At 41.7% G+C, this 24,396-nt stretch overlaps 1 protein-coding gene and 2 long non-coding RNA genes across 3 annotated transcripts in view; all 3 read right to left on the bottom strand.

Annotated features, from left to right (window-relative positions):
- Nucleotides 1-24,396, bottom strand: part of raskol (Ras GTPase-activating protein raskol) — a 166,989-nt gene that overhangs the window by 124,719 nt on the left and 17,874 nt on the right. The gene's annotated exons all lie outside the window — the stretch shown is intronic.
- LOC111260149 (uncharacterized) lies at nt 10,906-15,756 on the bottom strand. The gene is made up of 3 exons (XR_002680131.2): nt 15,282-15,756; nt 12,772-13,040; nt 10,906-12,342 (listed from the first exon to the last, which is right to left on the bottom strand). It is a non-coding gene; the product is annotated as an uncharacterized LOC111260149 (long non-coding RNA).
- On the bottom strand, nt 16,763-17,741 carry LOC147753990 (uncharacterized). Its single transcript, XR_015310902.1, has 2 exons — nt 17,649-17,741; nt 16,763-17,287 (listed from the first exon to the last, which is right to left on the bottom strand). It is a non-coding gene; the product is annotated as an uncharacterized LOC147753990 (long non-coding RNA).

Below are 24,396 nucleotides of genomic sequence, written 5' to 3'. Positions count from 1 at the left end.
CGTAGTCAAACAGAATCGAGACGAATGGTGTTTTTTAAGTTGTTCGGTTTGCAACTTTCTTTATCATAGAACATGATATATAGTAACTTTCTTTATTCACGCAAATCTGTGTGGTTACGATATTATATAGAAAGCATAGTAAAAAGCTGTACGAACTTTGTCCGCGAGCACAATAGCGACTTGCATCGTATATATTTGTAAGTTTACTTTAATGTTATTTTAGAATAGTACTTAGCTAGACGATGTAATTAAAAAACAAATCAAGAAACCGTTTCTTTTTTTAGTTTTATCATAGTCGAGCACTAGAAGGAATACAATCCTTTGAGCATTAGCTAAGAGTTTCATCACTACTCGTTTCTTCTGAATAGACGCGACGATCTCTCAAACGCCTCCTCTATTGCTTTTCTGTTGTTGTTGTTGTTGTTGTTTCCTCCTGCATCCACCGACGGGATGCGATTCAATAAGTCAATAGGGGCATTGCAGTTCCGTCGGCTGTTTCCACCGATGCTTCGTATGCCGTCACGGCTAAATTGTCCTCTTGGCTTGCGGGTCTCTCCGGCGAATTTACAGAGGCAAACACTATGTGCTTGAGAATTCTATAGATACTACTTTGAAGATGGCACTCCGAAATATATCGTAGTTCATGTGCTGGTGCTTACGTGAAGTTAGTGGGCCACGCAGCACTGACGTGGTTCACGAGGCCGTCGTACAGGCAGGATCCCTTGAAATCGTCTATGAACGTCTTAAACTCGAACGCCAACCCCACTCACTCCAACAGAAATCGCTTCTTCTAGTTTTCTTACCCGAGTGAAATATCTCTCCGTCCAAGCTGCTTGAATAGATGAATCCTGAATGCTTCCCATGTCGCCGTGCTGCTCACAGAGAATTCTGACCAGTACCTAACTGGACTCGGCGGAAGTACGTAAGAGAGCCTGGACAGCTGCCAACATATATATATATATATGGCATTGGCCATCGCTAGAAACCATTGTGATACTGGTTAATATTGAACTAACATAATGATCTCAATTATCTCTATTGTAGCTATTATATTCTATACTATAACATAGGACTATGAAGACCACAGGAATGGTACCAGGGTGCCCTTGTTACAAAAGTGTTACACAGGTAAATCTGTTCGCTGTTGCAATGATCCAATGTACCTTCGGCTAGTTCAATAGGTACGCAATGAAGATTTCTTCGAATTGTTAGGAGACATTTCGTATACATGTTCTCGAAAGCAGCTTGAACGATTTAAAGTGTTGATTGTACATAGCTTGACTTGGCGGGAAAAACGACGCCAACGACATCTCTAGAATGTTTTTTTTTTTTAAATATGAAAATAACAGGCTTTAATGTGTCTAATCAAAAAGTTAGCTTTTTTTTTATATTTTTCTTAGTAACGGTTTTCTCGATAGCAACCAACTGCCTAGTACATAATCAGAACAATATCAAACTTCTAACAGGAACTCACCTTCTGTGATGGAATTAAACACGATATTGTAGGTAGTTGACTCAGGGTAATGGTAGCTGATAAAATGGAAGTTCAATAGTGAGGTTCCACCTTGTGTTAATGCAAAGGGCTAATTAGGACGCACGTTTTGCAGTCACAGGACGAGTAAAACACGTGTGAATTAGGATAACGGATCGAAGCAATGTAACGAAAAGGTAACCAAACAGACGAATGGACTAACTTAGGGAAACAACGAAGTCACTACAATGAAATCGCTGGGTTTTTTCGAAGTAGAGTTACCGAAGAGCTTCAGCGTTAAATTACATTGTAACTACGACAGCAAAACGGCATTTACAAGAATGAGAGAGCAACTAGAACAAATTTAGATTCAGAGTTTCTGACCCAAGCAGAACTAATCCTAGCCTAGATTTAGACCAGCACAGTTGGATAGCTTTCGGTATTTATGTTTATTATATAGGGAAAAATGTATTACGTAGCTTTTTCCATGCATCACCCAGGGTGTTCATCGATAAAAGCGAGCAAATGTTGAACATGTGTAATGATGTCCTACAAAGCCGCAAGCCTACATACAACACTCTTTTTAAACATGGTCGACATATAGATATAAGAATTGTGTTTGGTAGCGTGAATGCATTTGTCTGTAAACAATGTATTTCTATAGCCTGCCACTCTACACAATCAGCGATTATTTTGGTTGGTTGGTGGTGTTAGTAATTTTGACCTATATTCTGCTTTCACTGCTAGTTGTGGCCTTAGCAGTAGGACAACACGCAGATCTATTGGCTACAGCTGACCCTCATGCCCCACTTTTGGAGGGCGCCGATCAACACTTTCAAAAAGGAGAACGTTCGCAGGCTGTGTTTTGTCACATCAAGACCCGGCAGTGCTGGCCAATGGTTTTCTGTCCTGGTAGCTAAATCTGGCTGCTTCATTTGATGCTTTTAAATCTAATAGAAGTATAGTATTTGAAAAACGATACATCCGGCATCAGCGTCTAACAGCATCTACATAGACATATCCAACTGTCCTATACGAGAAAAGCTCTTTCAGTTTCCTTTAGCCACAATTAGGGATCTCTTTGTCGCCCGTAGCTCTGTGGGAAACAGACAGAGCGAAGGCAGTGTAATACTTTCTGCCTCATTATACATAGACACATGGTTTGCAAATTATGTACGGGTGTTTCGTGAAACTTTACTTATCAGTAGACTAAATAAGTCCACTGATTGCCAGATGGAAAGAAGGGCATTTGCAGTCAATTAGGTATCAGCTTTCGTAAAAAAATAGTGCAAATTGTGGGCAGAGTCATTAAACCCATTGGACATGCTAGCCAAGCCTTGATAACGTCCAAACGAGGGCATTGTGCATCGCGGAAATTAGTTTAACAAATATAGCGATGGTGACAGTCTATTGAAATTGTTGCGCTCTCGGACTGACAATGATTTCAGTAAAACCTACCGAAAATCATGGTCAGCTCCTCCATCCACTCAACGTCGGCCACAACAAGGAAGAGTCGAAATCTTATTCTATGTGAGAGAAATCTATATTAAATAACTATTTTGACACTGCTTGATTGATCTGCTGTTACCACTCGTAAATCGAAAGCTTTACGATGACACATGATGAGCCGCGGATCTGTATAATTCATAAAAACTTAGTCATTAAATGTTTACGCGTCTAGCCTGACCTTTATGCAGACATCGATCGCCTTGCTAATGGCATTGAGCACCTCATTGACACCCGCCACTCAATGAATAAAATGAAAATTGCGGCTGTGACCTCTTCTGCGTAAAATTAATACATACAATTATTCGCGACCCACCACACGTGGGTTCATAAACCCGTAGATTCATGCTTCTATGCACGAGTGCCATTTACTGCCCACATGATCATCCAGTGCATATCTTTGTCTGCTTTTGTCTGACAACTTCCCAATCGCTCGCCATTTTCTAATCACTTACTACTATTGGCGCCAGTTGAATCCAATTTCCGCCAAAAAAAACTTCACTACAACTGCCGAGATCCATCGAAGGATAAACTGTCAAAAGTTCTCGAGGCACCAGACGAAGCGGCAGTAGCATTAATCGACATCAGAGTTAACGAAGAGCCTCAATAGCAACAATCAAGGACATTAAGGACCAAACGGAAATATTATGGACATAAATATAAAACAAAATGTATAAACGTGTCTAGTCATTTGATCGCCTCCTTTCGCATTGTAATGCCGATACCCTCGCCAAATCTTAGCCATTGACGCATTGTTCTTTCTTTTGCTCGACTGTTAGTTGGTCGTGGTCCAACCATACTACGACCTAGCGATGTTAGAACCTTAACAAGGCCTGCTCCTCTATTTCGGTTATCGTGCCAGCACGAACTCTTGAGTGCGAACGTCGTCTCCCAATTTTTGTCGTCAGATGAACGGCTTGACATCGAGGAACAGAGGACGCAACGGTTGCAAAATCACTGAACGAAACTACGTTCAACCTATTTGTGCTCTATCTGTTCCCATATATTTTCGATGCTTTCTCTAAGAAGATAGCAGCAATGACACCATGTAGTAGTGAAGGCAATTTTACTCACACTTGCTGCAGATCATCATTACGCTATCTGTTCGATTAGATAAGCTTAGGTTTTTGTTAATTAGTTCCTTCATTCTGAGAACCGCATCAGTTGATATCTGGATTATGTGTGATTCTGAACCAAATGAAGAGAATAGCACTCAGCGTAGTCGCCTATAGCTTCTATACCCCGTATCTCAGCAACTACTATTGTTCTACACCGCCAGTATACCAGCGTTATCGATCAGTGGCGCACGGACATACATATACAACATCAAGCAAACTTCCAAGAAGCATGTGCTTAGCTGACCGATAGTATAACTAGCGAAGCAACTTTATAGCGCGCTTGATTGATAGCCCGTTTAATTCCGCTTATCGTAGCATTCGATTAGAGGTCCTTACTGAACTAAACACAGTAACCTGCTCTAGTCTTAGGTGTCTATAACTTTAGACGAAAGCTCATTAGGCTGGCAACAAAGTTTAACCGGCCTAGCGTCAAAGGCTTTATACTGCATTACGATTAACCGCGCTAGCTAGATTTTCTGGTTTGTGATGACGCAGACTGCACTTTTAAGCCTGCACGCCCAGATCCGTTGATGGTAGAAAGCTGCCCTTCTTAGTCAGGTTCAGCTCAAGTTTTCCATTCCTTTGCATATTTAATATTAGCCCTTGAACTTAGTGATGTTTCTCGATCGGTTGTCTCGACAACTCTTGTCAAATTCGTAGACTAGCTTCTAAAAACACAATGGTTTTGTGTCGGCAACAACGGTAATGCCTAACGCTCAATAATGTATTGGCAATTTTTATAAACAGTCAAGGCCATTTTGAATCGGTATCATAGTGGAGCGATCAACACTACCTGCCTTCCATTCGGGGAACAAAACGCGGTATTTTAACCGATAGTGCCATATTCACTCTAACTAGAGTACAGTGAGGTAAAAAGGTCAGTTCAGCGAAGAAATGGCTCACCCCGCGGGACACTGAAATACAACCGTGGCTTTTCAACTTTAATCTGAGTTTATGCCGTCGCCATCATCACCATCGTAACTCTCGTCGCCGACCCCGTCCGGAACGGGACCAAAAGGCATCTTTTCTGCTCGGATACAACTCAAGAATGAGTCTGGCACACATCACGGATAGTTATAGTCTCAGCTTGCTCTTTCCTCGGAGATCTTTAGCAGCACGAACCCCCCGAGGCAGCAATTCTTATTTGACATATCCGTATCCAACCTCTCGGCTATACTAGTACAAACGTATTCTTTATTCGTCCGAATACCCACATGACCTAACCGATGCTATCTGTTTCTCATGGGCTAGTAACAGTGGTGCCGATCGCGACGTCATTCCCTCTTCCCGACTTCGGCGCACGGCGACTGCTCGTCGAAGCAGTACATGTACTGCCTCCGACATGTACACCGTACACCAGACCTTCGTCTAGGCCGAGACTTCTAGTGCTGATATCAACGGCCGCCGAATACACAGCGCACAAGTTGTCAAAGGGATAAGATCTCCGGCATTCATTGTATCAGCACCTCCCATTTTTACGACCACCCATATCGCAATAGAGATTTTTTTTAGCAGCTACGATAGTCAAACGCTACAGAAGGCGAGGGTCACGGCGTCTGCCGGAGATAAAAAATGAAATGAAAACAACCAAAATGACGAGTAAAAATAGAGTGAACAGCAAAGTCGAGCGTAAAGCTAACGGTATTATTTATGACTTTAAGGCATGAGAGGGGGCATGAAGGATATAGCGAGTCTTTCTTATTTGCATGCATATACTCCCTAGGAATTATTTAAACTCTGTATATCTGCCACACAAATAGAAACCAGCTTTTTTATACGTAAAAAACAATCGCGCTAAAATTCATTGTTCCCTATTTTATAGATATGTTCAGAAGCGAATATCGGATATGTAGAGGCCGCTCTTTACAAAATCCTTGTTATCAATGTACCGCTCAGCCGCTCTCCAAGCGCCGCAACGGCTGTGAGAAGAAAGCCAGTGACAATTAAGCGGGTCAGAGATGGAAATCAGGTCAGATCGTGACAAAATATATTAATCGAGAAGTATGCGGCGAGCACCGCACGCCTCGACGTTCGAACACAGAAATCGTTTCTGTGTAAGGAGTAGAGATCGCCTCGACAAACAAACTGAAAGACTCGCTGAGCGACATTCAAGCAACTTTGAGGACTCAGAGGCTACTAATGGTTCATCATGATGAATTGCTTTCCCTTTTAAGAGCGAAATGATACCTGCTATCATTTTATAAGTGGTTAGCCTTGAATGTCTCCTCTATAAACCTGCTTCAAGAAGTGCGCAGTTAATAATACCTATTGATACGCTTAAGGGAAGATAATAAAACGTAAATCTTCCGTTTGATAGGGGGTCTACAACAACGTGCGAGGCGCCATAAGCACCGTCATGAGGTGCTGAGCTTTTCCGTTCCGTATTACGTTCGAGATGACCGCATCTGGTAGTTGTCGTTTGTTGCTATTTATTAGCGTTATATGTTTTATGTGAAAGTACTGTCCTCACTAATATTGTCCTTAGTATACAGACGTAAACGCGAAGCGATCTTAATGAAACGTTCTTTTAATAGATACGTTCTATAAATAGGAATGAAGATCGTTTATATTATGACTGACTCAGTGATCACCCAAATTGAACGACTGAAGCAGCGTGATAAAGGGAGTGAACACGTTACGTCAAACAAAAATGATTTTTGCACCTGTTATTCAAAAATATCGACAAAAGTACTGCAAGGCCCTGCTCGAAAGACAACAAAAGTCACAGACGAGCTTTTAAAATGTATCGGCTAGCGACTTGGCCGGAAACGACATTTTCGACTGACAGCAGAAAAATGCGCACGTTGCATTTTCTGAGAGAAATTAGCATACATTTGCCCATCGGGTTATATTGTACAAAGTTATTGATCCGTATTTGTACAGAAGGTACACGCAAGGTCAGCCGTTAGCCTGGTTACCTTACTTGTAATAAGTAGACACCATCTTTTTTGTTTTTCAGTGGTTCGTATTTATTGTTTTTTTTTTTCGCTTATTTCATGATATCCATACGATTTTCCGTCATGACGAGCTACATTAGACATTGAATTGACAAATAAGATGTGGAGACAAAAATTATAGAAGGTTACTTTTAAAATCGATTCTTTAGATAGATTTAACAAATTCTTTCATCATTAAGAAAACGGAATCGTCTACCTGATCCGATTATATCGACGCTATTTTGGAAATGTCCATGTCGGTAACGTAAATTTCCAGTTATTCACGCTACGCTCAAATGCATGCGTGTTCAGCCCCTACGGCATTCTCCTATACGCATATCAGGGCAAAATATTATCGTACCCTATTAATATAAAGGCAGTTACTTTCGAGATACAATTGGTTTACATGGACCATTCGTCCCTCCCTTCACATTAACACTGTGGCGTCGTACACGCATATAGACTATACTATGCGTTTTTTAGAACGGCGAAAGGTATACGTACAACATTATCAGTTAACCAGAAGAAGCGGCAGACGGTCAAATTTTATGTGTCAAAGGGACGCTTGCTTAACATTACGGTAACGTGTTTTGTGCATTTAGCAGACACGCGAGCAGATAGAGCGACGCGAGCAAGATCGCCTTGAAGGTATGAATATTTCGTGATTCCATCATTGAACAAAATCTATCTAACTGTTACAATTCGGTACCACTATTACCACGGACGTAAACGACGAGCTCATATATATATATATATAGAATACTGCTGACAGACCAGAGATTATTTGAAAATGCTGGTAGCAGTATTCTAGAACGAAGCAAAATACATATACAGGTCGCTAGGAGATTTGAGCTACAAACGATTACCTATGAATGCATGTACGTAAACATCCGAAACTCTGAATGGTCGTCACAGAGTTTAGCACGGTTCCCTATTGAATAATAAAATTAATGAATAGTATTTTCTTTTTTGTTTTGCAGTTCAACACCTGCTGAGATACATCGGAAGTTCATTAGCTATTAAAAACAAATCGATCGTATCACATCATCTAGCGAGGTTACTACTGCCCGAGCATGTGACGTTAGCACTTTGACCAACGATCATTCCCTATAGAAAAAGACCGTACTGACAATGTTTCTCTTGTTGTTGTTGTTGTTTCTGTTTCCGATTAATATGTTCATTTTTAGTATGTTATGCTGACCGCTAGTCGGTCGAGTCGTATCGTTGACACGAGTAGAATTTAGGGATCGTCGACGTGTATACCCCATGCTTGATTGTGCTGACCACCTGATTGACAGTCAGACAGTCCATGACACACCCTGTATTGAGTTTTGCCCTTGAAAGGCAACGCTTTTCGACAAGATTCGAATGAGGAATCGCACGTGTGACAGCATCAGTAGAGGCTACGGCAGCCGCATCTCTTCCTTCGATGACTCCATTGATCAGGTACATCTACGACCGTCTGCCTATACAGAACGCGAGCGACATGCTGTACGACGAAGGAGGCGATACATCTTCGGGCGAAAAAGCTCGGCTCGTTCGATGCCTCTCAATGATACTGCAATGCGAATCTCGTAGTTGCCTTACCTTTTGAAAAAATAGGAAAAGCCCATTGGACTCAGCAGGGTCTCAATTCGTAAATCATTAGGAATCTGACCACAGAGGAAGTTAGGTTAGCAACAGCTGCAGATACCGCTGTTGCTGTTACTGCAGCTGTTGAAAGGGAACAGCAGTATTTTCCCATTCTACTGAGGCAGTAACAAAATGGCGATGTAGCAAACACAGTGCCGCTCGAGACAACAACAGCAATCAAAGACCACTGGCTATCTCGTGATTGAACGAAGTCAACGAAACGAGCCAATCAGCCAACAATTGGCGACAGCATTCACTTCACGGCACAGAATTTGACAAGCACCGACGGTTGATTCTGTTTCGGCCTAACACGGTGCCAGCATTGTCTCGTTTGTTCACAAAACCGCAAAAAAACAACGTCCTGGGAGACGGTACCACTCGCGTCAGCCACGCTTAAGAGCAAAACGACCCAAGACGCCCATGTGGCCAGCGAAATCAGCTGTTGCTGGTATCGAAGGTTACTGTGGGTCGACGCTCACGACCGGATCAACGATTTCCTTCCTTCATCTTCATGCGTGAAGGCTTACCGTGCCCATCGTTTTTTCTGTGTCGTGTGCCTGTCGTTTTCGTCTGCGGGGTTTTGTCGATTCGTCGATGGTTTGAGGACATGTGGCGTGCGAGACCGCGTCGAGAAGGTATGTCTCGTGCTAAAGCAAGACGGGGGGAACTTCGTGAATGATTCAGGAATCTCGACCGGGCTTTTCTGTTACACTTTGCTGTACGGTAAAACGTTAATCTACTGGCATGATTATACATAGGCGAGCAGTCAGCTATGGCCGCCACATAAATAACATGAGTCATGAAACTGTCGACAAACGGAAGTCCTAATTTTGGTTACGCGACTCTCTTGTACATTCGAATTGTTCAAGTAATTAAATTGTGTAACAATATTTATTCCCAGCGCCCTTGTGCAAGCCAGCATGAAGCGCTGGACGGCCGCCGTATAATTACTAAGTAAATAAACTCAGTCAGCATCGATTCCAAGCGTGCGTTCGTTTGAGCGAGCACTCTTTTTTTCTGCGCAACATTTAGTACAAAAATTACGCAAACGTTCAGCCATTTTCTAGCCATCTCTGTGACAAACAACCATAACGTAGTGGAAGGAGAAACACATTATAATAAGCGGCAATAAAAAGTGCCAAACTATATGGTACTACGAACACATTTTTTTCACAGATATGATCGTTGGCAGTTGTTGTTTGCACAACTTCTACCTAACTGGAGAGTCGGTGGAAACTGATAACAAACGCGCTGACAATCCATATGATGACACGTTCAAGTATCGCTTTGTAAAGGTAATTTATGACATAATCCAAATAAAATCGCGAGCTATTCTTTTTATTTTTCTGAGGAAAAAACATGGTTCGCAAACGACTCTCAGATGCGGATCCGGCGTTAGAAAAGAATTTAAAGAAGTTTGATTACTATGACTATTCCGGCTGGCTTGGAATTAACGCGGGACATATAAAGCTCGAGCCAATCAGATAAACATTATCGTACCTAGACAAGAGAATGAATCCGAATGGTATCGCATTTGAAACATTGGCTAAGTAAAAAGCCTATTGAAAGTAGTCTCTGTTTGTTTTTTTCTTTTTATTAAAGTCCTGTCCTATTTTTTTTTATTTAGCAAGATGTGACGTTTTGAACACTGAGCTATTTTATTTCGAAGTTGTACAGGTAATAATGGCATGGAAAGAAAAATGGTCACTTTGTTTAGAATACTGATCAGACCTAGTTCGAGTTAGCTAGTGCTGATCTGGGAACTTTAAACTCGACTACTTACTTCTCGCGTGTTTTTTTTTGTAACTATTTTTTATTTTCGGAGTGTTTTATGTCAAGAACCCGCGAACTTTTCGCTCTGTAATCTACTCGTCATCGATGGTGGTATTCAAAGTACTTAGTAAATACATCTTGCACAATATGATCTTGTGAATTAGACATCGCTTCCCCTTAACTCTAACTTCAAAAGGTCTGATTGAAGTCAGCAGCCTCGGCAGATTTATTCAAAATAATCACTAAGGAAGGGATAACTTCGTAACCCCCAGTGAGTCACTGGCATCGAAGCTTTAATAAAGACGGTGAAGGGGCAATACCGCTATCGCTTAGTCATGGGACTGTCTACTGCTATTTCGGTTGCTGTGGGCTTATTGTATAAAGACTAGTACGGAACTATACGCGTGTCAAGCCTATCCAGTGATCTGCGTAATTGAACACGAACAGAGATTCAATAACAACAGCAACAGCAGGTTAATTAAGCACATATATTTAGCCATTTTGTCATCGAACGCCCCCTAAGACTTTTTTTAGCTCAGTTTGTATAATAATGTTATCCAGCATACAACACTAAAGAGCTCTTAACAAAGCATGCGTAAATTATAAACTTATGCAATCTTAAGTCATCAAACAGAAAGAGGCGTTTACCAAACGAGAGAGTATTACATATTTACGAGTCAAACACGGCTACCTAACCGGCTCCTTTGAACCGCTAGAAAGAAATCTAGTGATTACTATCTGTGCAGTTCCCTTTCTTTATAACTGCTGAAAATTTTCTAATGGTCGTGGCGTGGATTAACCTTATTCACATAGCTGCCGGAAAGCTAGTCCAAATAAAACCACACACTTTTGGATTTTGTAAGTTTCTGAAGCTGATTTAGTCGATCAGTGAGTGTTCATTTCCGTTCCACCAACCGTTCCAACACCGAGTAAGTACCTCGTAAGCATCCTTTACAGCTAGCGCACGCCATGACTCAACACATCTTTTCTAATATATCGCTAAATCTCAATATATAAATGTGGACATAAAAACAATTTCAATATATGTTCGATTTGTGCACATAAGTACCAGTTAGGTGCCTATAACTGTAAGGGAAATCTTGATCTGCCTATACGTGCGGCAGTTTTTGCTCGTCTGCAATAACACCAGCGCTTCACCTGTTGCCAGTTGTCCGATGTAGTGCCTTCTGCATTCGGTAACATACGTATAGATATCGTACTAGACTCTATTGTGTATGCTCTTGTCCGTCTTGCTCCATGTATATACGTGATGAACGTCCTTACGTGTGGACGAAGGTCCCGATGTTGATGATTGTGCTGCTGTCAGCGACAATATTTGTCATATTTATGCGCGCTGCGCGCCATCCACTTAGCTCAAATATCCTGCTCCTGGCATATGATCGAAGAGCTCCGTAAACTGCTAATGGCAAGGCAAACGAATACGCGGATACGTCGAAATCCGTCCACACTGACGAACCCATGGCACCAGCGTTAAACAGTGAATACATGTGTTCGCTACTTCGGAGAAGCTCATATAAAACTGGGTAATGAATTGAAAGGATGACGCTGTCGCTGAGCAAAACACGTACTATAATCCTCCGCATCAGTTCTCCCATAAAATTAATTGTTTTCATCAGTTAGTTTCCTGGACAGCAAAAGGCAAGCCCGATAGCAAACGAATTCGCTGCTATCTATGATGACAGACACGGAATCATTGTGACGCCAAACAGTTCATGGAAATTTCACCTAAACTTAACCAAGTACTTTAACGTATTAAGGTTGGATAGAAAAATAGACGTTTGGATAAGCAGAACTCAAGTACAATACGCTATCTGATGTTACCTCACCGTGATAACTCGCACAAATTTGATCACTGCCTTCATCTTCGAGGTCCTCATATACGTACCTGATCAAAACGAAAAAACAGTCGATTCAGTATCATGTTCACATTTAGTACTCTTTCTTAGCAGTTACAAAATATATCGTGCGCGTCATTTCTGGCCATCTTCATATTTACCGTCAAAGCCGCCTGTTTGCCTGAATAGTCGTACAAAATATTGACTTGCATATAATGTATACACTAATGCCACCCGTCAATACGCTCACTTAAAGCAAGTACGACGACTCTTGAGGCATATGGCCGAGCAGGAGGCATCAAAAGCACAGAGATGGACAGATGATTGTTCTAATCAGTAGTAGAAACTACGAGACTTGACTAAGGTAGTCCTATCTCCAGAGGCGTTTTTTTTCTTGGATGTTATTCATCTTTTCAATTTTTCGGGCCAAATAGCCTCCTTCTGTTTGCCTTTTTCGTCGTCCGTTTTTCGCCACTTACCTAGTTACTACTTCCTTCCAAGCTAGCAACTGTCGTCTTTCCTCACCGTTCCACGTCCCCAGTAGAGACGATCGTATTCCTTCCGTTCCTAATCTCTTATGGATGCTGGGTTCGGCGCTGATACCATCGTTAAACAGAGAAGAACTGACGAGCGGAAAAATCAACGTAATACCAGTGTGACAGGCACAAAAGGCTGGGACGAGGAAAAACAAAACGACGGTAAGTTGCAAACGGGCGGAACTTGTGGTCTGAATTCACCTGCAATTGTCCTGAAAGATTTTTCGGCGAACCGCCAAACCTGAATAAGGCTGGAGTATCTTTACCTATTTTTCGAAAATGTTATTTCCGTTTCATTAAAGATTATTTTAAATATCTCAAACATTTTGATTTTCGATTATTTTTTGCTTTTTAATACACTTCCCGTTCTCTCTATTCGTAGTACACACGCGGTGGTGACACGCACATCAATACTGATGTCTCGTATAAACTAAAGTACACTCGGTGACTTGTTGGGATTTGCTGGTCTAACTTCTGTCTGGCTAAACTTGTAGTTGGATTTATCTCAGAAATCATCGGAAAGGAGACCTTCATTTAGAAAGAACGATATGTATATATATATATATCGCTCGCGCTATGAATTTAGAATAAATATGGTACCCATAATACGATTGCCGTTTGGCTTGGCCACATATCGACTTTTTGGAAAAGGAGCAACTTTTGCTCATCATACCGGAATTTATTTTGATGACTAGTCTAGCCAAGACGTTTACGACGAAGGGTTGCATTTCCAGTTATTCTTTTACATACTATGTGTGTTGGTGCCGCTTGCGTTTCCGGAGAGTCGAAATAAATCTCTGTCATTCCTTATAATATCTAACCACAAATGTGGTCAACGAGCTATTTTTTGTACACTCTGTCCCAGAAAGCAGCCTGCACAAGCAGTAAATTCAGTATGGACCCACAACAATTGAACCCCGTACCGTGTGTTGAATCGCGTCGAATGAAATGATCAAACCGCCATCAGCGAACGGAGACCTTGTTCTTCAACTGATATTTAAAACGCGTCGCGGTCTTCACTCTATCGACTGTTCCAAGTGAACAAGGACCAGAACCGCGTACCTGCATCGTACGTTATGAAACATAGGCAGACTTCATAGCCGATCCGAAGAAAAGGGAAGTAACGTACAAGTATACGCTTCTTGACCCAGATCTTCGCATTCCGGAACTGTGACTCCCCTTTCCGCACACAGCCATACATTTCTTACGTCTGACGAAACTGTACGAACCAGCCATAGCTCAATAATGCTCAAAGACTGCTGTGTAGAAATGTTAATCGGCAAAGCAGTAAAGACCCTGACGCCATCGTTTCAATCTTCAAATGAAGTGGCCTGCTCTCTTTGAGCCTATATCTAAAGAAATTAACGGCGACAATTTTTCAAATGCTAAACGTCACAGAGCCCTTCTACCGACACAATGGCGGTAGTAGATCAAACGCGCTACTTAATGTTATTTACGGTGCCTGTTATTTCCAGTTTGGCATATGAGCCGCTCACGCTTCTTTCTCTGATCAGTTTTGGCAAATTGATTCCTAGGAACATGTGTTAAGCTTGCGTCCAAAGCCTGAGACTATGTATTAAAGGAATCGTTGAGATGAGGTAAATTGAAACCTTCAATTTAGGCGAAGACCAATAATGGCTAAGTGTTATTTTGATGGGTACGTCAACAATAGCCACGCAAGATGAGATAGACCGTCGTAAATGGTTTAGCCTGCATCAAACTTCAAATGCGTAAACCTCTATGGCTATATACACGCTTTTCATGAAAACTTTTCCTGCTCCCCAATATATATACTCTCATATTTTGCAATGATTACGTAGATTTACGTAAATGACATGTGTAAATGAGAGAAACTTTTACTTTGAGTAAAGTACGCTCAGCTCTTTAAATTCTGAGTACCAAAAGCTCCCTCACGTTTACTCGAATGCCCGGTAGACCCCTCAAATCCAAAGCCTATCGTATCAGTACAAACTGTATGAACGTTTCACTTATCGCTTGTTGCATATTATATTTGCAGGTAAATATATATATATCAATACTATTCTCTAGACTGCATGGGGCCCATATTACAAAAAGGCGAACTAGTTATTTATCCAGTCTTCCGATCGGCCTTAGCTTTGCTGAGGACATCATTCTAATATAGGTCATGGAATAAGGCTTTCACATGCTGAACATCCACCTTTCTATTCCATCTCTGTAATAATTGTGCCCGCACAGATCGTTTATTCTAGTCCAGAGGTCACATACGTTTAGCCACTATGACAGGAACAAATGAACACTGCCATTTTACCTTTTGCCAAACGCACCCATACAGCTGACAGGGATTAAATTAAATAAACCCTTTTGGGTTCGTTGCTAGCGGTGTCTGCGGGCATTCGAAAATACTGAATTACACGATTATGCTACAAAAGAAAAAATACAAATAGCTAATAGTTGAGAAAAAAATAACTTACGTGCGAGAGAAATAGGCAGTCTCTAAAAAGCGTCTAAAACATCATCATTATTATCATCACCGTCATACAGTAGGTAAGTTAATTTTAATCAGTGGCAACTGCACCGCGCTAGAATCCTATCGGCAACATTATTATACTTTGGCTTATCCAAAATATAAGTGGATCAGTGGCACGCCATTATGGCCACCGCGACTCCGTCTGGGCATTTATACCATGCCTGCATATGGTCTATCTCCATAGGCTCTAATGATATCATAACACAGTGTAATAGCGCCACTACGAATCCGCACGAGCTCATAGCAGTGCTCCGAAGCAAGCAAAAAAAAAGATAGATAAGGGCAGAAGGAAAACGACAGTACTAAAGATAAACAGCCAAGCATGTGAGTGACCGTTGCATTGAAGACGATAGGCAAATGTAGCGTTGAGCTCGCTGTTGCGATCTGCGCGTATTTCAAAAAATCCACCGCGTGCTGTCGTTCGTAAACTTTTGCCGTACGCCTTTGTAGCTTCGCCCTTTCTGTTGACCAATGAGTAAGACTCGCTTTCAAATAGAAGGAAACGTCGATATTATGGAAACCAAAAAGTTCCTGTTGACAAATGATACTCGATTGTATTTGGTCACATTTTTATGGCTGAAACGTTGTAAAATGTTGGCGTTATCTCGAGCATCTCATTTTCAAATTCCTGCTCGCTCATGAACTGGCATCGTAAGTAGCTTTTCCAACAGAACGCGTCGACATAGTACCTGATATTTTCTGACAAGCAGATGTCGATTACAACTGACTCCTATCTCGTTCGGATGTATCTCTTCATCCGCGTCTGACAACGGCCTCCGACGAGACGCATTCCTTTTGATATTTATCTATGGCGGCCTTTGAATATATATATGCCATAGAAAACGCTCAGGAAAGAGAAATGTCAATGAATGGTAGCCGATCTAATCATCGGTCTGATCTTGCTCCATTAGCACCTTGCTTTTATTGACGCAGCCTATTACTCCAGACTAGCCACCGTCGGCACTAGTCGAGGCTGTACGGCCAACTTCCTGTGTGACTACCTCCCTTGAAAAAGAAAGTTCCGTCCATTAATCTAAAGGTAATTCTGTCTCTGTGGTCTGCAATATTACATATAGCGTCCATGGACTCAACAAAGATTTATCTAAAAACGCACGGTTATAGTATTTATATTTGTTGCAGCAATTAGCCACCCTATAATGTCCTGGATACCTGGATTCTTCTGTAATATAGTTTGTAGGACCGTCTACCTGAGCCCAAATATCCAATCATCTTTCTAGTACATGCCTTTTCGTACCGTAATTACGGTAATACACACACAGTGCCTAGAGCACGCTTAACGTTGTCCCAACAGGTTTGTACCTGATTTGCGATTTCTAGATCCGTCAATAGGCAGTAATGGGTTTCGGCAACCCACATTGAGCAAGTAACACGAATAGCGAACAGCGCAAATTAAGATAACTTAAGACATTATAGAAACGTCAAAACAAACGAGTTCTTTCATTTTTCTTTCCACAACATGCTAGTAGACAAACGAGTCGATCAACTGAAATCCATATAATCGACGCGACCCTGAGGAAGTTTCGATAACGGCCTGCAGCTGGGCCCCGTCCGTAAAGACAAACGAAAAAGCAAACCCAGAAACGGGAGATCGCCAATAGCAGTTCGCTTTCCGGAAATGGCACCGACAACAGCGCCGCTTCCTTAGATGACCCCGACGATAGAAAGCAGCGACGCGTTCGGTGGTCTTCTTTCCGCGGCTCTCCGTTACGCACTTCTTCGTCTTTCGCATCTTTTTCAGGGCCTGGACGAGAAGTTTCCCCGAAACACTATATTCCATCCTGTACCAGCTGGTACCATCCGCCATTCAGCTTTCGTCGTTTGACGATTTGCTTCGTAGTAGGAGTAGTTGGTTGTTGCGGCAAAAGGACAGGCAGATAGCCGGGCCCGCTGGCCGGCTGAACATGCATTTTGCTCAATCAATGACGACCTCTGGAACATAACAGTACAAACTAGAAATATTATCGTTGAACTCTATTTCATTTCGCGTTCGGACCACGAATGTCTCGTGGACTACGCTACGATAACGTAGCGAGAAAATCGACGCTCGAGTCATACCGGGTTGTACATACTAAAACGACGCACAAACCGAAAATGATCATAGATCGACCAATTAGCTTTAAATGGCCCGATCACATGTTGTCTGGTATGACAGAATTAAGGCACACATTCATTAGAGGAAGATATGAGAATGGTTATAACTAGGAAGTGCCGACAAGTAGTATATAATCAGGCCATGGGATGGTGCCCATTTAAATAAGTGACAATTGTTGTCGAGTGCATCATATCTCACCGCTCATTTCGACAAACACTGTACATGAACGTGCCGGCAAGGGTAGAAGGGGTCCATCCACTGGAAAGACATCCAAGCGCGGCAAGCAATCAGACAAACGCAGCCATGAAAATGATCTACAATTATCGCCAAGCAACGTCAAATATCAATGAAAAAAAAAACACAGCCGATTACAAGAACGGCCACACTGCGACTTTGCACAAAAAATCATTGTTTAATCTGCTATAGCGTTATGACTGCTAAGATTTCTAGTGAATGGATAACCGGACCGGCACGCCAGATGTTGCAACAGCGGTGGAAGCTATATAAATACATAAGCGCGTATACAGGAAAAGACAGGGTCTTTTTTAGGAATAGAGAGGTACAATTTTTGCTTTTTTCCTTTTCTGATAAATTGTTTGTAGATATATCAAATCGCAGTTTCTGGATAATGGCGTGACGATGACCACTCGACGTTTTTTATATATGACGGAACAGATTACGTAGATGCGCCCAGTGCAAATCGGAAACGGCTTTTCCGTTTTCGGTGTTCTTTTGGCTGAATCGCCATTCTAAGCTGATCGCTCGTAATCAGACGATAGGTTAGCTATCTGCGTAACGTGTTGTCCTAGCACTAGGATTAGATTGACCTGAGTATGTATTCTATGGTAGGGTGTAGACTATGAGAAATGTATCTACACGCAAAGTGTGCTTACCAAGTTAGGAAACGTTGATAAAAAGGAAAAGGCTTTCAAGTTCGTTTGATCAAATGTTGAAAACGTATTTGCAAGAAAGCGAACTGGATAATTATATTTTATGAAAAAGAAACGTCATTGTGGATACCTTGACCTCGCATCATTCGTTTTAAAGCGTAAACAAACCCTGTTGAAAACTCAGTATTTAGTTTGGTTCATAGGTAAGAGCTTACTGCATAGCTGCGTTACTGTTCTCAACGGTGCGCTGTTTTCTATAGGAGATAGTATGAAGCTGAAAAGCCCATTGACAGCCCTGCTGAATCTGTCATTCATTTTCGATTCAGAGGAGACTTCGGCATGATTGCGTTACTGCCCGCCCATCGACTTCATAGGGATTTCAACCAACTCTATGAATCTCGATAAGCCTAAAGCATATCCTTCTATCATTTTCTGTCACGGATGTGAAATTTCTAGTTCCAGTCCCTAGGAGTACGAGCTGATCTATCTGAATTTAATTCAGACTGCAATAATTTTGTGTCAGATGAATGCCAGCTATTCAGGTGCGATAACCTTTTGAAAAAGCCCGCTTCAACATTGATCATTGCCATTTGTCAGCACATATGGCCTAATCTCGTAGACAGAAAGGCTAATCCACTGAAGATGATACAGTAGGCATTATAGACAGATAGTCGCACAGTTACACCGGTGTCATACGCCGTGCACTCGCTGTTGTTTCCGTATTCAGATTTCGACTGGTGACGTTTGACATAGCTGAATATAGCTTTGACTAAATAAAGCCCGCCAAGCACACTTTGCAGCGTGTATATAACTTGATAGAATCAAGTTACTAAATAGTATTATATATGATGTTGCCAAGGTGATCTTTTCTATCATTAACATACAGTCCTTTTAGATAGCGAAATTGAAAACACGTTCGCTTGAGGTATGCGGCGTAATACTGTATAGAAACGGAAATTTACCTCGACCCGTAACCAATTGACTCTCTTTCTATCTCTATACCCCTATACACCGCAGTTTAGGCAGCTTAAAGCTTCACCCAGAGAAGTGTGGCACTGGCGCATCGATCCGTAATGTGATTTTTTTTACGAGAACGGCATCAAGGGTAGGAAAGGTAATTGGAGTTTAGATAACGACGAAATGAAATATTGCAAAGGCGCCTAAAACACGTGTCACACTGAACTCGAGACTAACTGCCCGATGAGAAAAACATAGAATATATATGATAGCAATTGTTGTGGGTATAAGACCTGCTCCCAGCGCACGTTCTAGTCAAACGATGGTCAAGTAGCGTTTCGTCTGTGTATCGAAAAATATCCTTAAATACACTCGAGTGCACAGCTCTTTTTGTCTGGTCGAATTGGACTCGCTAGAAGCGAAAGAAGGACCTGCTCCGAGCAAGCGGAGAACAAAGGAACGATGCTGGTGCATCTGTCGACCACAACCCTCTAGCGAGAGCACTATGGATAATAACAGCGGGAACGTACAGAAGATGCACGCAAAGTTAGACCAAACTATTGAAACACTTGAAAATATTAACACATTTCGAATTATTAATTGAACAAACGGTTCCGTTATAAGTTCTCTGAGGAGGTGTGTAGATTTTCAGCTAAAAGGAATTTATATCTTCAAGCACCGCGTTCCTACGAAAACGACCCGCGGTCTTTAGCCACAATTCATTGAAATATACGTTCAGTTAAAGTCTTGTTGATAAGTTACTTGGAGACCTTAATCATGAAATGTGCAAAGCTAACTATTCTTATATGATAAATCCCTGTTCCGCCTTGACGATTGCCCTAGTACTCATACGATACGGTCATATAAAAACGCAAAGAAAAAGCTGAATAGAATAAAAACACTAAACCCGATCTATGGTAGGCTTTACCAATACGAAAAGGTGAGGCCATAGCGATAACTGATCAGACCAGCAAACAGAAGGCGCCGCGGCTTTTATTTGCTAGCGAAAATTATTCGTTTGCTTGCCATTACCGTTTTTTCCCATCATTGATGTTGAACGCGTTTGAATTGAGTTAAGTGGAATACATCTAAGACAAAGCAAATATGCCGTAGACGTACTCCGCCTTACGTTCAGACGGTTCAGAAGAGTTTTCTATGGGTGTATGTACGCGTGCGTTTTTATCTATCTAAAGGTCTTTCCTGTTGTCTCGTGATTTTGCTTAGTACCCTGCCGCACTTAGGAATACTCTATGTTTCGTCGAAGCTAGCGACCTCTGGCGTACGAGAACGGCAACGTCCTTTTTCCATGACATCCGCAGCTACGAGGCGGACCATAATCAGCACCGGTCGGAGGCGATCAGGAGCAGTGTTTTTTGTAGCGTTCATAAGCTGCAGGCGACAAATGCTACCGTACACACGTCGAAGGCAGCAGATGCTTATCTATCTCTGTCAGATACATATGACACCTGCTATGACAGATGAACGAGATTTCCTCCAGAAAAGGGAGAATGCAGTCTTGGGTGTTGTGCCAATGAGTAGAAATATCCTAATCGTTCAATGGCGTAATAAAAGCGAGATAGATATTTTTAGCAGGAGCAGTCGTCGCTAAATCTTAATTACCTAACGTTAATGCCTCTGATTTTTCTAGAAAATAGAATACCGACTTCGTTAAATGTCCTAGTTCAAAGATAGTATCACTCACATTGTGTCATATATAACACTTACACCCGTTATGTTTGTTCTGACCCTTTGAACGAATTAGTTGAGCCATCAAATTTGCCTGTAAGAAAATGGAAACCTTGGATTCGACCTGTCCAAGCCTACCACCATGTAATAACAAATTCTAAGTTGATAATAAAAAATTAAGCTATATGATTGTTAGGGTTAATCTGACATGGCGCAAATAGCTTGATAGGCGCAATAAATGCATTTTTGAATAATCGGACTTTGTGAAACATTTTTTTTTATAATATAATGGTAATGCTGATATACTATTTTGGCAATGCGACAACTATTCCGAGCACACATTGTATGTACAGCAGAGTTTGGCTTGCCGCCTAAAGGGTTCGTTCCTTTTGCGGCTAAACCGGTCTCATTATTACCGTTTCTCTGTGTGATTATATAACGCAGCTTGGAAACACTGCATCCATATTAATTGCTTTAGCAGGCAGTATAAAAGGTCAATCAACTGGTTGAGGTGAGCTAGAAAACTGACCCAAACAATTTCGGACACACGGTGATGTTATTACATGGGAACACCGAAGCCAATATAATTTTGTTGATTAGACCACGGAGTCTTGCTTTGACCGACGATGTTAGATGGAAAACTCTTTCATACCCGCTCTTTTCCCTTGCTTTATTGGATCACCACATGCTCAGATCGATGCAGGACGGGAAACGAAGTTTGAAATTGGCTAGCTCTATTAAGTAGCTCCCAATGGAGCCTCCCTCTTCCGCTAAAGAAGCCATCTGTTGTTGCCACAACGTCAGAGCAATGGCTGTGAAGGACCGAGGAAGTTGTCCATGTGCTAAGGTAATGCTACGGCTCTATTTTCTGTAGAGAGCTTAGAGTCGTTTGATATAGTGTGTACTTTTGCAGCTAAGTGCCGTTTGACAATGTGCAAACAGCGCCCTTCGTGGAAGCAGCAAAGACGATGACATTGACAATGTATGCGTGCAAGAGTGGATACAGTCATGTCTGAAGTTTATAGCACAAAAAAGGAACCACGACCGTTACGCGGAGAAAAAGACGAAATTGCATATGACGGCGTTTCTACTAGATAATTTCAAGTTATTCTGAGTTCCAAGTTAAGACTTGTGGTGTTTCTAATGTTTGAGTCGGTAGCCTCGGTAAATTTGTGCGTAATTAATGTGTTCGTTAGTGAATAAAGAGTTTTTTCCGTACATCCTGATTTTATTGCCTCCTTCCACCTTAAATGTTCGAATCACCTGCGTATTTGGAGCATGCACCTTCAACTGTATTATGCCCTGCCACTTTAAATTTGTACTATAACAATGATTTAAGCAAACCTACGGTTGTCTAAGCGTTCCGTATTTTGAATATTTCGCATAAAGTAATCGCGATTCGGCATATGGCAGAAATGGAACAATTAATAAAATGTCTGTCGCTCTTTGTTACCCTCAAGAAGCTACTACTGACTCTTGAAGGCACTTTTATATGCTTGTTCAGGCCTTATCAGCTGTGCCCTGTGATGTTGTCACAACGCCTTCTACAAGACATACGTAGAAACAATATCTAGTAAGTCTATCGAAAGTATGGGCATACATGCATCATTTCTAGCCAAGCTAACCTATACAATTTTGCATGAAACTCAAGCGAGCTCGTACTAGCCATGCTTATCGTTGGGACTATAAATACCGGGAACCACATAAACCGAGATCAGTATTATTATTAGAGTGATCATAGGATAAGATCTGTTAGCTTGGGCAGACTTTGTTGTTATTATCCTCTGGTAGATATAATTTCTTCTGCTGCACTCATCCACTGGTAACTATTTTTAGATAAAAATCGTCTGCTCATGTATTATCTAATATTATGATCTATTCGTGTACTATATTCTTCACTGCTATGACAGATACAATTCCCTTTGCTCAACTCATCCACCGGTGACTATTTTTAGATGAAAACTGTCTGCTTTAGCATGCGCGGATTGTGGCAATGAACGTCACCAGGGCACGGGCTATTTTTATTGTTATTGTTACATCAGCTTGTCGACATAACCATATACACAACATGTCATAACAATTCAACACTCAGTTGACGGCTGCGCAACGTTCTTTATCATGCCATGCAATTCCCACCGCTCTGGAAATGCCCTAGGTGGCGCTATAGCCCTAGGGCTGGAGGGGACTGTTTTGAATTCTTCTGTGTCTCGGCCGAGGCAACGATTTAGATGGACTCAGGGGAAGCTTCATCCTGCCAGCCACCGTCGCCACTGCTGGAAACAATCAGGATCACTGCGGGGCCGCTGTACCCATTGCTAAGGGAAAGCCAGTCCGTATTCCACCTATTACCATTGCTGAAAGCAGCCTCACCAGCGTTTGGTAGTGCCGTTATAAAGAGCCTGGGAACAGGGAAGGACAAGCTCAGATTCTGATAGGACTCCTGAAATAACGTTTCTCCAATCTCTTATAGAAAGTGACCTTAAGAAGAAGAGACTATGGTTATAACAGCTTTTGAACTGCCTTCTTAACCTCAGAAATATTCTATGAGTTTGGTAGAAAGTTCGAGATGCGAAAACAGTTGAAATTAGGCTTAAGCAATTGGTCTAATTTCGGTAATCATTAAAGAAGATGATGGGATGTCGCATTTCTATATTATTCACGCAAACGATCTACGACACCAGTTACCAATAATAAAGGATTCAACCGATGGCTCACCTGCTAACGGGCAGAATACGAAAGGACAACCAGTCCCTCCACAACGCTATCTCGAAAAAACTATTTTTTCTCCCAACTACTAAGTATTTTAAATAACACAAAGTAATTTGCTTATTTACAGAGGCTAATGCTGATTGCAATAAATGTCCTTTATTCGTACGAGAAGTTCATTGATAATGCCATAAACTAAGAATCCACGTTTTGTGTCCCTTGTAGCGAAACGATTATATAATGTATGTTTATATATGCATATTTATCGGGACTGAGACGTGTGTGTGTGTGAATTTGGGCGTATATGTGATGTCTGGTGTCGTCTGGGACGCTTCTCAAGGTAAGCCCGTTTTGCCTTGCTTCATCCTCCCCCTACAGACTTTGTCCTTTTGGCAATGTCTAGTTTTCAGCCTTCTCGGGAAGTTACTCTTGCCTCAGGCTATAATGCTGGACAACGCAGTGGCCTGGTTTTCCTCATATGTATGTGTAATGTGTACGAAAGTACGCCTGCTGCGTCCAACATTTCACCAGGGTCAATTCACAAGCACAATGTCGCCCACATACTGAAGGTACCCTAACGAAGACCCGGATTTCAATTACTAGACAGAACACTTATTAATCCTGTGTTTAGTTTCTGACTAGATTCTACATCGGTGACAATTGCATCACTAAATGACGTCATCTAGAAGCCGTTATCGGTCATGCCG

This window comes from Varroa jacobsoni, unplaced genomic scaffold (assembly GCF_002532875.2).
Source record: "Varroa jacobsoni isolate VJ856 unplaced genomic scaffold, vjacob_1.0 scaffold_39, whole genome shotgun sequence".
Lineage (NCBI taxonomy): Eukaryota > Metazoa > Arthropoda > Arachnida > Mesostigmata > Varroidae > Varroa > Varroa jacobsoni.
The sequence above is the reverse complement of the archived record's forward strand: the minus strand, read 5'-3'. Positions and strand labels throughout refer to the sequence as shown.